Consider the following 9,705-nt stretch of genomic DNA (forward strand, 5'->3'; position numbering starts at 1 on the left):
TCGGCACTTTCCGTAAACGAGAAGATAGTTCCCGATTGGACGAAAAGCTGCACAATTCTTACGTTAGAAAACTATAAATAAACAAACTGTTTGCATTTAATGCATGAAACTACTGCTTTTATCTAACGAGTTAAATGCGAACGCATTTTCAAACTATTATTTAAACGCGCTAGAGGCTAACGGTAAACTCTGTTTTCTTGAAACCTACGGCAGAATCAGAAACACGCAATATCTATTTAGATGTACGCACTGCCTGCTACATGGGAGATAACTCGACATGTCTTCTATGACTTTTGGACCTCAATGGTGTCAAGTAGCTAACACCTACTTGTACATACATGCACACAGAAACATATATACTACAGATATGTCTCGGATATATATGTACCCGATTTTTAGGGAGAACAGTAATGCTTGTAAAATACCAGTTCACCTAATATATTATACTTAAAAGTCGGGGAATTCGCCGGATGATTAGCAAGGTTCCATTTTTACATGTGATATTGTATGACGTCACGCGTCAGGTTATTATTCACGGCCAATTATATTTCGGAAGCAATTCTCGTTGACTTGTTTTTTTTGCGATTATTCAATAAGCATACAGCGGAAATTCTCTAGTCATTCGATTTGGAGTAGAGTACATCTCATATAATTTTTGTTATTATAAGATATAATGTAAGGTAACAAAAATTAAATTTTTTATACATTATTTTTTATATATTTTACATATGTATATATTTCATATAAAATGTCTTATGAACATACGTGATCTCGTATTGTCTTACATAACATCTAAGATATCTTATCAGAAAATATTTAAGATAAATAACATTCGTTATGATATATATCGTTGCTCCTTTATCCAATGTTGAGTTGACTTGCCACTTTGTATGCATATCTTTTACTAGTTCTACATTTGAGATTCGTTTTGACACAGTTCTATTTGACGAACAGGCTGGAGTATTGAAATAAACATGACACATATGACTCGTGAGGATTTCTGTTGATTGTTTATTGAGTAATTGCCTAAAAACGAGTTCATAAACCAAATGGGGTGTCGAATGCTCAGAAAGAAAAAAGTTTCATCTTATTTAAACTCAACAAAATATTTTGAAATTGTGTATCAACTTTACAAGATATCTATTAGCCGACAGTTTTATTTGCAGATTCAAGTTTAATTTAATCTCTATTCACAAAGCTGTGCATCGAAAAACGCATTTTAGAACAACTTACAGACTGTACAAAATAAAGGATTTAAGGAGAAACACGTTTTTTCAGAATTGATTTCATGAAAGCGAATAGTATATAGTGCATGTAGCTTTTCCCACAGGGACCTGAGTATTTGTTAGAGTTTGTAAGTTTGGACTTTTTTTGATGTTTAGAGGGTATTAACAGACGTTTTAATTGATAAAAATGCCACCCCTAAATTGGTGTATCTGTCATCATTTGGGCGGTTATTATTTTTTACCACCAAGTGTTGCTCTAAAACTTTAACGCAACTAATTTTATATTGTGCTCTCTGCATATCGGATTGGTCCAAACATATCTTCTGTATCAAATTCTCTGGTCCCTGTGGGCCACATGTGTCCGCCATTTATAGAGCATGTTGCGTACACAGGAATCGCTGTACATGTGTATATATCGTTGACATATTTCGCATTAGTAAAATTCTATGAAATAAATTGATTACAGTATTGAATACATAACGCACCAGAGAAGCAATTTAACATTGCATTTATAAGTTTGCTACATGAACACTTGAATTTATCTAATAAATAAATGCAATCTTAAAATACCCTTGTCTTTAAAATCCACGGAACCGTTCCTCAGAAGAATTTTTTGGAATTAGTCACTTTATCTTATGAGATAGTAGGCAGTGTTTTTAAAAACAGAAATTATAAAAAAAAACCACTAAACAGTTTAGACATGAAGACCAAACCAAGGATGGATGAAAACATGTTATGATTGCATTTTTATGTCGTAAAACTCATCAGAAACACTCGATTAACTATTTATCAGATTACAGGAAGATTTTAGCTCTGTGATTTTAAATGAAAATACGAATACCAATCGGAAATACGAAGAGATTGGCTTTACATACGCATATACAGGGGTTGAATAAATTACATCTTGAAAAGAGCTAAAGACATCTTGATTGATTTTAAGATATCTTCAAATGATTAGATTCTTTGTAAATGAAGAAGAGCTATCTCTAAACCAATTAAAGGCATCTGAAAATGCAAGTAGTATATGAGATATTGAAATTGTTTATAAACTATCTAATGAAATAACTGAAATATGACCGAAATTTTAATTTGTTTGCAATCTTTATAACCCTTTGGATAGCATTATAGCAATAATTATTGTCAATGAACAAAATAATCCTTCGTTTGGTTGATATTCGAAATCCACGAAAATTGACATTAAAGTGACATAAGACATTTACATAAGACATTTACATAAGACATTTATTTAATTTGCAATAGGCAACAATGCCTTTGTGCTTTACACACATTTAAACATGACAATGACATAATGGCAATAATAGATACATATTTACATGAATTTTATAACAGCAAAATAACACACATTTACAAGGAACATATTCATTCACAATAGTAAGCATGAACACAGGATGCAATAGACCTTAACAAAAGCGAAGGATGCAAGGAATTGATTTGATTTACAAATTAAACAAAATTCCATGTCTAATTTCATTTGCTTTGTAAATAAACATAGCTAAATTTCTAATAATAAAAATTGCTTTCTGAAGAAACAATTTCAACGAATTTGTCTACAGTAATAAGTTTTTTTCAAAAATTTTGATCTAATTTCAGAGTATAACAGGCATTCCATAACAAAATGATATTCATCTTCAATTTTAGTAAACGCACTACAATATCGCATTTCTGCAGGTATTGGGTTAGGTCTATGCCATCTATGGGCAGATATGCGAAAATTTTAACGAGTCAACAAGAGCACTATGCCAATCCTGTATAAAAATGTCCCTCACTCTGGTTCGAAATAATTCTAAAAATACTTTTTCATCTCCAACTCCTTGTTCAATCCATACATATCCGAAACCACAAGTACATAATAAAACTTTGCCCAATTTATCACACGTGACGTTTCCGCTCGTGTATAAAGCTCACCATGGACTAAAACGTTCTTCTGTTGATGAACAATTTTTAACCAATATTTCATAATTTTAACGTGTCTTTTAAATTTAAGGGGAAGACAACCTAGTTCTCCATAAACAAAATTGTTTTGCGTAGAAGATTTAACTCCAAGCTTACAATTTCAAGTGCAGTAACTCCAAACTTCACATCCGTAACTCAATACAGGACATACTAGTTTATCAAAATAACCATACACATGTTTTGGCGTTAAATTTATAAATTTTTGTATTAGTTTTTCTAATTGAGCTTGGCCCGACAAGACGACATTGAAGGTCTGAACGACACTGATTAACAAGCGTTAAAATAGGTTCTTTCTCACGTTTTATTAACAAGCGTTTTAGAGTTGCATATTTGAATAAAGCGTCTGAAAGACCAAGATTGTCACTGAAAATCCAAAAATTCCGCTTGATTTTAAAATGATGAAGATAAGAAAAGCATGAAAGACCGTGATTTTAAAGCGTCTCATTGATGCAGATTTACAAGCGTTTCAATGATGCAGATTGAAAAAGAGCGTTAGAAAGATCCAGATGACCAATTCAAACGCACCAAAGACCATGATTTAAAGCGTTCCATTGAACCAGATTGATAAAAAGCGTCAAAAAGACACAGATGAGTAATTAAAACGCACTGAAGACCATGATTTACAAGCGTTCCATTGATGCAGATTGATATAAAGCGTCAGGAAGACCCAGATGACCAATAAAAACGCACTGAAGACCATGAATTTACAAGCGTTTCAATGATGCAGATTGAAAAAGAGCGTCAAAGAGACCCAGATGACCAATTAAAACGCGCTGAAGACCATGATTTTCAAGCGTTCCATTGATGCAGATTGATATAAAGCGTCAGGAAGACCCAGTTGACCAATTACAACGCACTGAAGACCATGATTTTAAAGCGTCTCAATGATGCAGATTGTCAAAAAGAGCGTCAGAAAGACCCAGATGACAAATTAAAACGCACTGAAGACCATGAATTTACAAGCGTTTCAATGATGCAGATTGTCAAAAACACCCTTATTGATGCAGATTACAATTTAGCGTCAGAAAGAGATATACAAGTAAAACGAATGCTAATACTTTCAAATACTAAAACATCATATATACCAGCAACTACAAAATTTCTGAATGACCACTAGAAATGAAACTACAGTTACATCATAAGCCAGTGTTTTACAGTGCCACAATAAAATATGTTTTAATCAAACGCTTGTAAATCGGGGTCATACAGGTGTTATTCAGGATGACACAAATCAATTCAATAAATTTTATTTATTTAATGTATCGCATATTCAAACATGTGTATGCTGTCTTTAGACATATAGTAATACCACTAGATCACAAAAATGTATTTGCATTTCACAAACTTCAACATATAAACTATTTTGGCGACTTCTTCTAGACTTCTGAATCTGGTTTCCAATGGCAATATATATAGCTCTTTCTGTCTGTGGAGTGTATTTCGAGCACGGTCCCAGCACACTTGTTTACACTGTTCCAGCACACTGTACTGTACTTTTTGCAGGACATTCTAGCAGTGGTTTTGCTCACAGCTTTTGGGGAACATCTCTACTAAAGTGCATAGTTGGATACCCCATATAAGCAAAGGTCTTCCTGTTCGTCTTATGTAATAAACATCTTAAAAATAAAACGGAAAAAACACCAGACACGTAATTGTTTTCAAAACATTTCTGCTGTAAGTAAATCAAAACAACAGCATTTAAAAAAATGTTACATCATTGTAAGCGAAGGATATTTTAATGTAATTTTAAATTCAAGATTACTAATTTTATTTCCTAAATAAAATAGTTGACCTTATTTCAGAGTATAATGGGCTTTACATAACAAATTGTTATTCATGAACATGGAAATAATGAATCGTAAATCTTCAGGTATGGGATTAGGTCTATGCCAGCTTCCAGCTTCAGCATTAGGTCTATATGTGATGAAACCCGTAGATGAGTAAAACGTTTTTGTAACTTTTTATAAAGATTTATTTACCATATGAATCTTCATGTCTTTCTCAAATTACAATTGTGAACTAGAATTTGAAGATTGGCAGGGCACGGAAGGCAGGAGCTGGGCTGGGCTGGGCTGGACTGGACAGGGCACGGAAGGCAGGAACGGAACTGGGCCGGGCTGGGCTGGGGCTGGGCTGGACTGGACAGGGCTGGGCTGGACTGGACAGGGCACGCCTGAGGTAATAACATCCAATGACGGTGACAGGCACTCAACGATTCGTCATACTGGAAAATATTTGAATGAATAGATATGAGGTATAATTGTATACAAATGACACCAATTCAAACACTTTTATACAGGACACAGGTAGAAAAACAATACTCGGGAGAACGCCTCTCTTCCCGAATTCAAGGATGAGGTGCAATTTGTAAACAAACTCTCAATTTAGTTTGTTTAAAGCACATGGACATGATAATTTGTTACTGTAAAGCTATGTTTGGACCTAAACTGATTCGTTCGAAGTAACATTTGATAGTTTAGGGGAAACAATGTTCCATGTGGGGGAGGTGGGGGAGGTGGGGGCTGATCTAAAACCCCAAAACATCTATTAAGACTCTGAACCTATCGGTTTAATTAGGATACAAACATAGCTATACTGTAACGAATTCTCAATGGTTTACATCACAGAAAAACTTTAAAACAGTACCGAATGGATGAACAACATTATGAGGTGCAATGATACGTTGACAACTGCATGAACCAGCATACATGTCAACTTCCTGACCCTCCTCAAATACTGAACACTTTGCTTTTTTCAATTATTACTATTATACGTTAATCAGACCAAAATAGAGATTTAACCACAAAAGATACAGGGGAACAAACCATCCTTAAAAATTGTTTGTTTTCATTTTCCCGATCAACTCCCTTAAACTGACACCTAATCAAACTATTGTCTTATTTATTTTTATGTTATTTATAGTTTTAATTATCTACTGAAGCAATTCACTGAAATATATATATATAGCGCTTTGATATAGAAAATTATTTCTAGAAAAAAATGAAAAAGAATCACTGTCTACTTATCTAGGGTACAGAATGCGAGTAGGAAAACTACAAACAAGAATGGCCTATATAAGCATTTTCAAACCATCAAAATAAGAATTTTTAACAAATAATCTAAAAGCAACTTAAAATCTTTTCAAAAGTTTGGTTTGTGCGTGTGCTTTACGCGTCCTATTAACAGCTATGGTCATTTAAGGACGTGTTCGGTTTTGGTGGTGGAGGAAAGCCGGAGAATCTGGAGAAAAAACACCTACCTGCGGGTTTTTCCCTCACCACGGCCCAACGTAGGCCTCGAACCTGCGACCCAGAACATACATGTAGGCATCAGACACCTTAACCACTCAGCCACCGGCACACCCTAAAACAATAAATTATTGACAATATGCATTATTACAAAAAAAAATGTATATATGTTTGTATGTGTCGTTTCCACTGTATGGTTAAAAGACATGAGTCCCGCCATGTTACATTTCAGTATTGTAATAATTATTTCTATCGGTCAAATCAAAATCCTTCGGTACAGGACCCAGGACTCGCATGTTAATCAAAAATAAGTTTTCGTGGACAGTAAAAGTAAACGAAGATAACCACTTCATGATATATTGATGATTTTTAAAACTTCTGAAGCATGGCACCTTTTCGTGTTACAGCGCGATACCATCTTGTAACGTTCGGCTTCATACCATGCACACTCCGTTCGAGATTCTCCAACGTCACTGCCAATTCAGGATCGGCGTTTATCCAACTGAGTGGATCTCACCAAACACAGCCGTGGGTAACTTCATGTCGAAGATGTGTGTTACCTTTTGATCTGCAACAAATGTTCTCATTGAGTCACTGTTATTTCACCACATGAAACAATTAATCCAAAACTAATGGCAGACATTCATGTTCATTCTGGAAAATACTATTCTATAGATGGTTTAATTTGATTTTTCGAAATTTGTTTATCGATAGAAAAGATTTTTACGTCATTAAGGATCCCTGTACCACTGCCTAACCTGTATATACTGTAAGCATCGGGATTTATTTTTGCGGACGTGCCTTTAGTTGTGATTAATAATTTAATAATGAAACAGAAAACCATACCTTGCAAATCTAAGATAACAAGAGCACCGCAAACGGATGCATAATTTCGCCCGTCTGACCCTATCCAATGATTTTTTGTTTGTTTGATATTTAAAGTACATGTACCTGGTATCCAGTGTCATATCTATGTGATAAAAAGGCTTGCACTAATGCTTAAGTCGCAAACACGTCCAATATTTACAAAAATAGAAATTATTTTCCCAAATTATATCTATAATTGTCCTTGTTAGACCCCACATGAACATCCATGCCAAAAATTAAGACAACACATGATCTGACTGAACTGTACAGCACTAAAGAAACTTGCCCCAAAACTTTAACCGGACGGACGCAGACGCTATACATGTACCATAATACCCCGACGGGCGTATAAAAAATGAAGATAAAGTAAACCAAACATAATCAACCACAGTGCTATGAGTGTAAAAATCAGCGGGACCTGGCTGGAGTTCGAACCCTGGACTTCAGATTGTAATGCTATCCCTTTAAATGACTAGGCTATTTGGTCCAACTTTGCAACAAAAAATGTTTGTATGAACAAGAGGCCCAGAGGACCTGTATCGCTCACCTGTTCCTTTTGTTATATGACACTGACATATAGGTAACTTCCGACCAAATCTAGCACTAAAAGTTGACCTTGGCCCTCATTACTGTAATAAAGTAAAGATAAATTGCACTGCTGGTCTGCATAACATACTCAAGTACCATGACTCTAGTCCAAATGGTTCTTAGGATATTGTTGTTTGAAGTTTTAAACATATTTGACCCCTGTGACCTTGAAAGTAGGTCAATGTCATTTTAATAAGTACTCTTTACAGCACTCTATCCCAGGTACCTACTTGCCAAATATCACGACCCTGTGCCTTATGGAACTTGAGAAGAAGATTGTTAATTGATTAACCTATGTTGACGTTTGACCCCCGACTAGCACTTAAAGTTGACCTTAGACCTCAATACTGTAATAAAGAAAACGAATTGCACTGCTGGTCTGCATAACATACCCAAGTATCATGACTCCAGTCCAAATGGTTCTCAGGATATTGTTGTTTTAAGGTTTTAATATATCTGACCCCTGTGGCCTTGAAAGTAGGTCAAGGTCATTTTAATGAGGAGACTTTATAGCACTTCATCCCAGGTATCTACTGGCCAAATAGCATGACCCTAGGTCCTCCAGTTGTTCAGACGGACGGACGACGGACGCCGCAGTACGGCATAAGCTCACATGGCCCTTCGGGCAAGTTGGGCTAAAACCCACAATTCAGTGGGAAAGGGAACCTTAAAATATGAGGTAAATTGACCCAAACGGATTAACAGAAGGACTAACTTACAAACGAAATTATGACATGCTAACTTCTGTCTTTGACATGACGATCGCTTGCGTTTTTAATTTACATTTTTTTTTATAAAGCAAACATATGTAGACTAGATTGCCTATCGTAGTTTTACTATTGCAACAGGAGAGGAAAATGCACGGCTTCACCGGGGTTCGAACTCAGGACCTTCCGAGCTCTAGACGGACGATCTACCAATTGATCTATCTGGTCGCGGACGATCGACCCAGCCCAGTTCCGCTACATTCCTCCCTCCTTTTTCTAAGTCTTCGCCCCCGAAGACACAATTATTTACAACCCCTGGTTCGGGTATCCCCTTGCCAATCATACAGCTAATGCTTGAAACAACACGAGAAAGATAAAATGTAACGGCCAGAGAGGGGTTCGAACCCTTGACCTTCCAAACTCTAGATGATCGCTCTATACCAATTGAGTTATCTGGTCTCCAACGACCGACCCAGACCAGTCCAGGTCCGCTACACTGTACTCCCCCAGACTTCGCTTCAAAAACACAGTACAACACAGTCTAGCGAAGAAAAATGGTACTAATCCTGGTAATCCATTCAACACGGCAAAGATTTGACGTTATACAATGCCAATGTTTGCGTCGTATCATACATGTCACATTTCCTTGGCATTCAACAGCCAATAAAATAGCAGGAAAAAACAACAACTGCACAAGTGGTTATACACTGAGGATACTTTTGTAACAGGAAAGAGAGTAGTTTCATCCCGCTTGGGATCGAACCTGCGATCCTCTGCTTCATAGTCCGCTGCTCTACCACTGAGCTAAAGTGAAATTCCCTCCTAGCGCGAAGCTAGAATGCAGCTGTAATAAATTGTACAATTAAAATCTGGAACTTAAAAAACTTCACGGTAATGACTTGGGTGACTTAAAAGTTATGACGTATTGTCATTTTATATAATTATCTGACAAGTAGTACGTTATTAATGATATCCTAAGTACATCAATACATCTCCAGCACACACGCAGGCATACACACATAGGGAGATATTAGCCAGGTGGCATAGGACTATAGTACTAAGCGCCTGATAAGGCAGCTCCTGCGAATCCCCCCC

At 36.1% G+C, this 9,705-nt stretch overlaps 1 long non-coding RNA gene across 1 annotated transcript in view; it reads right to left on the bottom strand.

Moving 5' to 3' along the window:
- Positions 1-2,937: 2,937 nt before the first annotated feature.
- LOC110446156 overlaps positions 2,938-9,705 on the bottom strand; it is a 9,861-nt gene continuing 3,093 nt past the window's right edge. The window contains exons 2-5 of the long non-coding RNA XR_002462433.1: positions 6,889-7,016; positions 6,460-6,563; positions 5,180-5,424; positions 2,938-4,816 (exon numbers count right to left, since the gene is read on the bottom strand). This is a non-coding gene — a long non-coding RNA (uncharacterized LOC110446156). The remainder of the gene's footprint in view (positions 4,817-5,179; positions 5,425-6,459; positions 6,564-6,888; positions 7,017-9,705) is intronic.

Source organism: Mizuhopecten yessoensis, unplaced genomic scaffold (assembly GCF_002113885.1).
Source record: "Mizuhopecten yessoensis strain PY_sf001 unplaced genomic scaffold, ASM211388v2 scaffold2597, whole genome shotgun sequence".
In the NCBI taxonomy this organism is placed as follows: domain Eukaryota; kingdom Metazoa; phylum Mollusca; class Bivalvia; order Pectinida; family Pectinidae; genus Mizuhopecten; species Mizuhopecten yessoensis.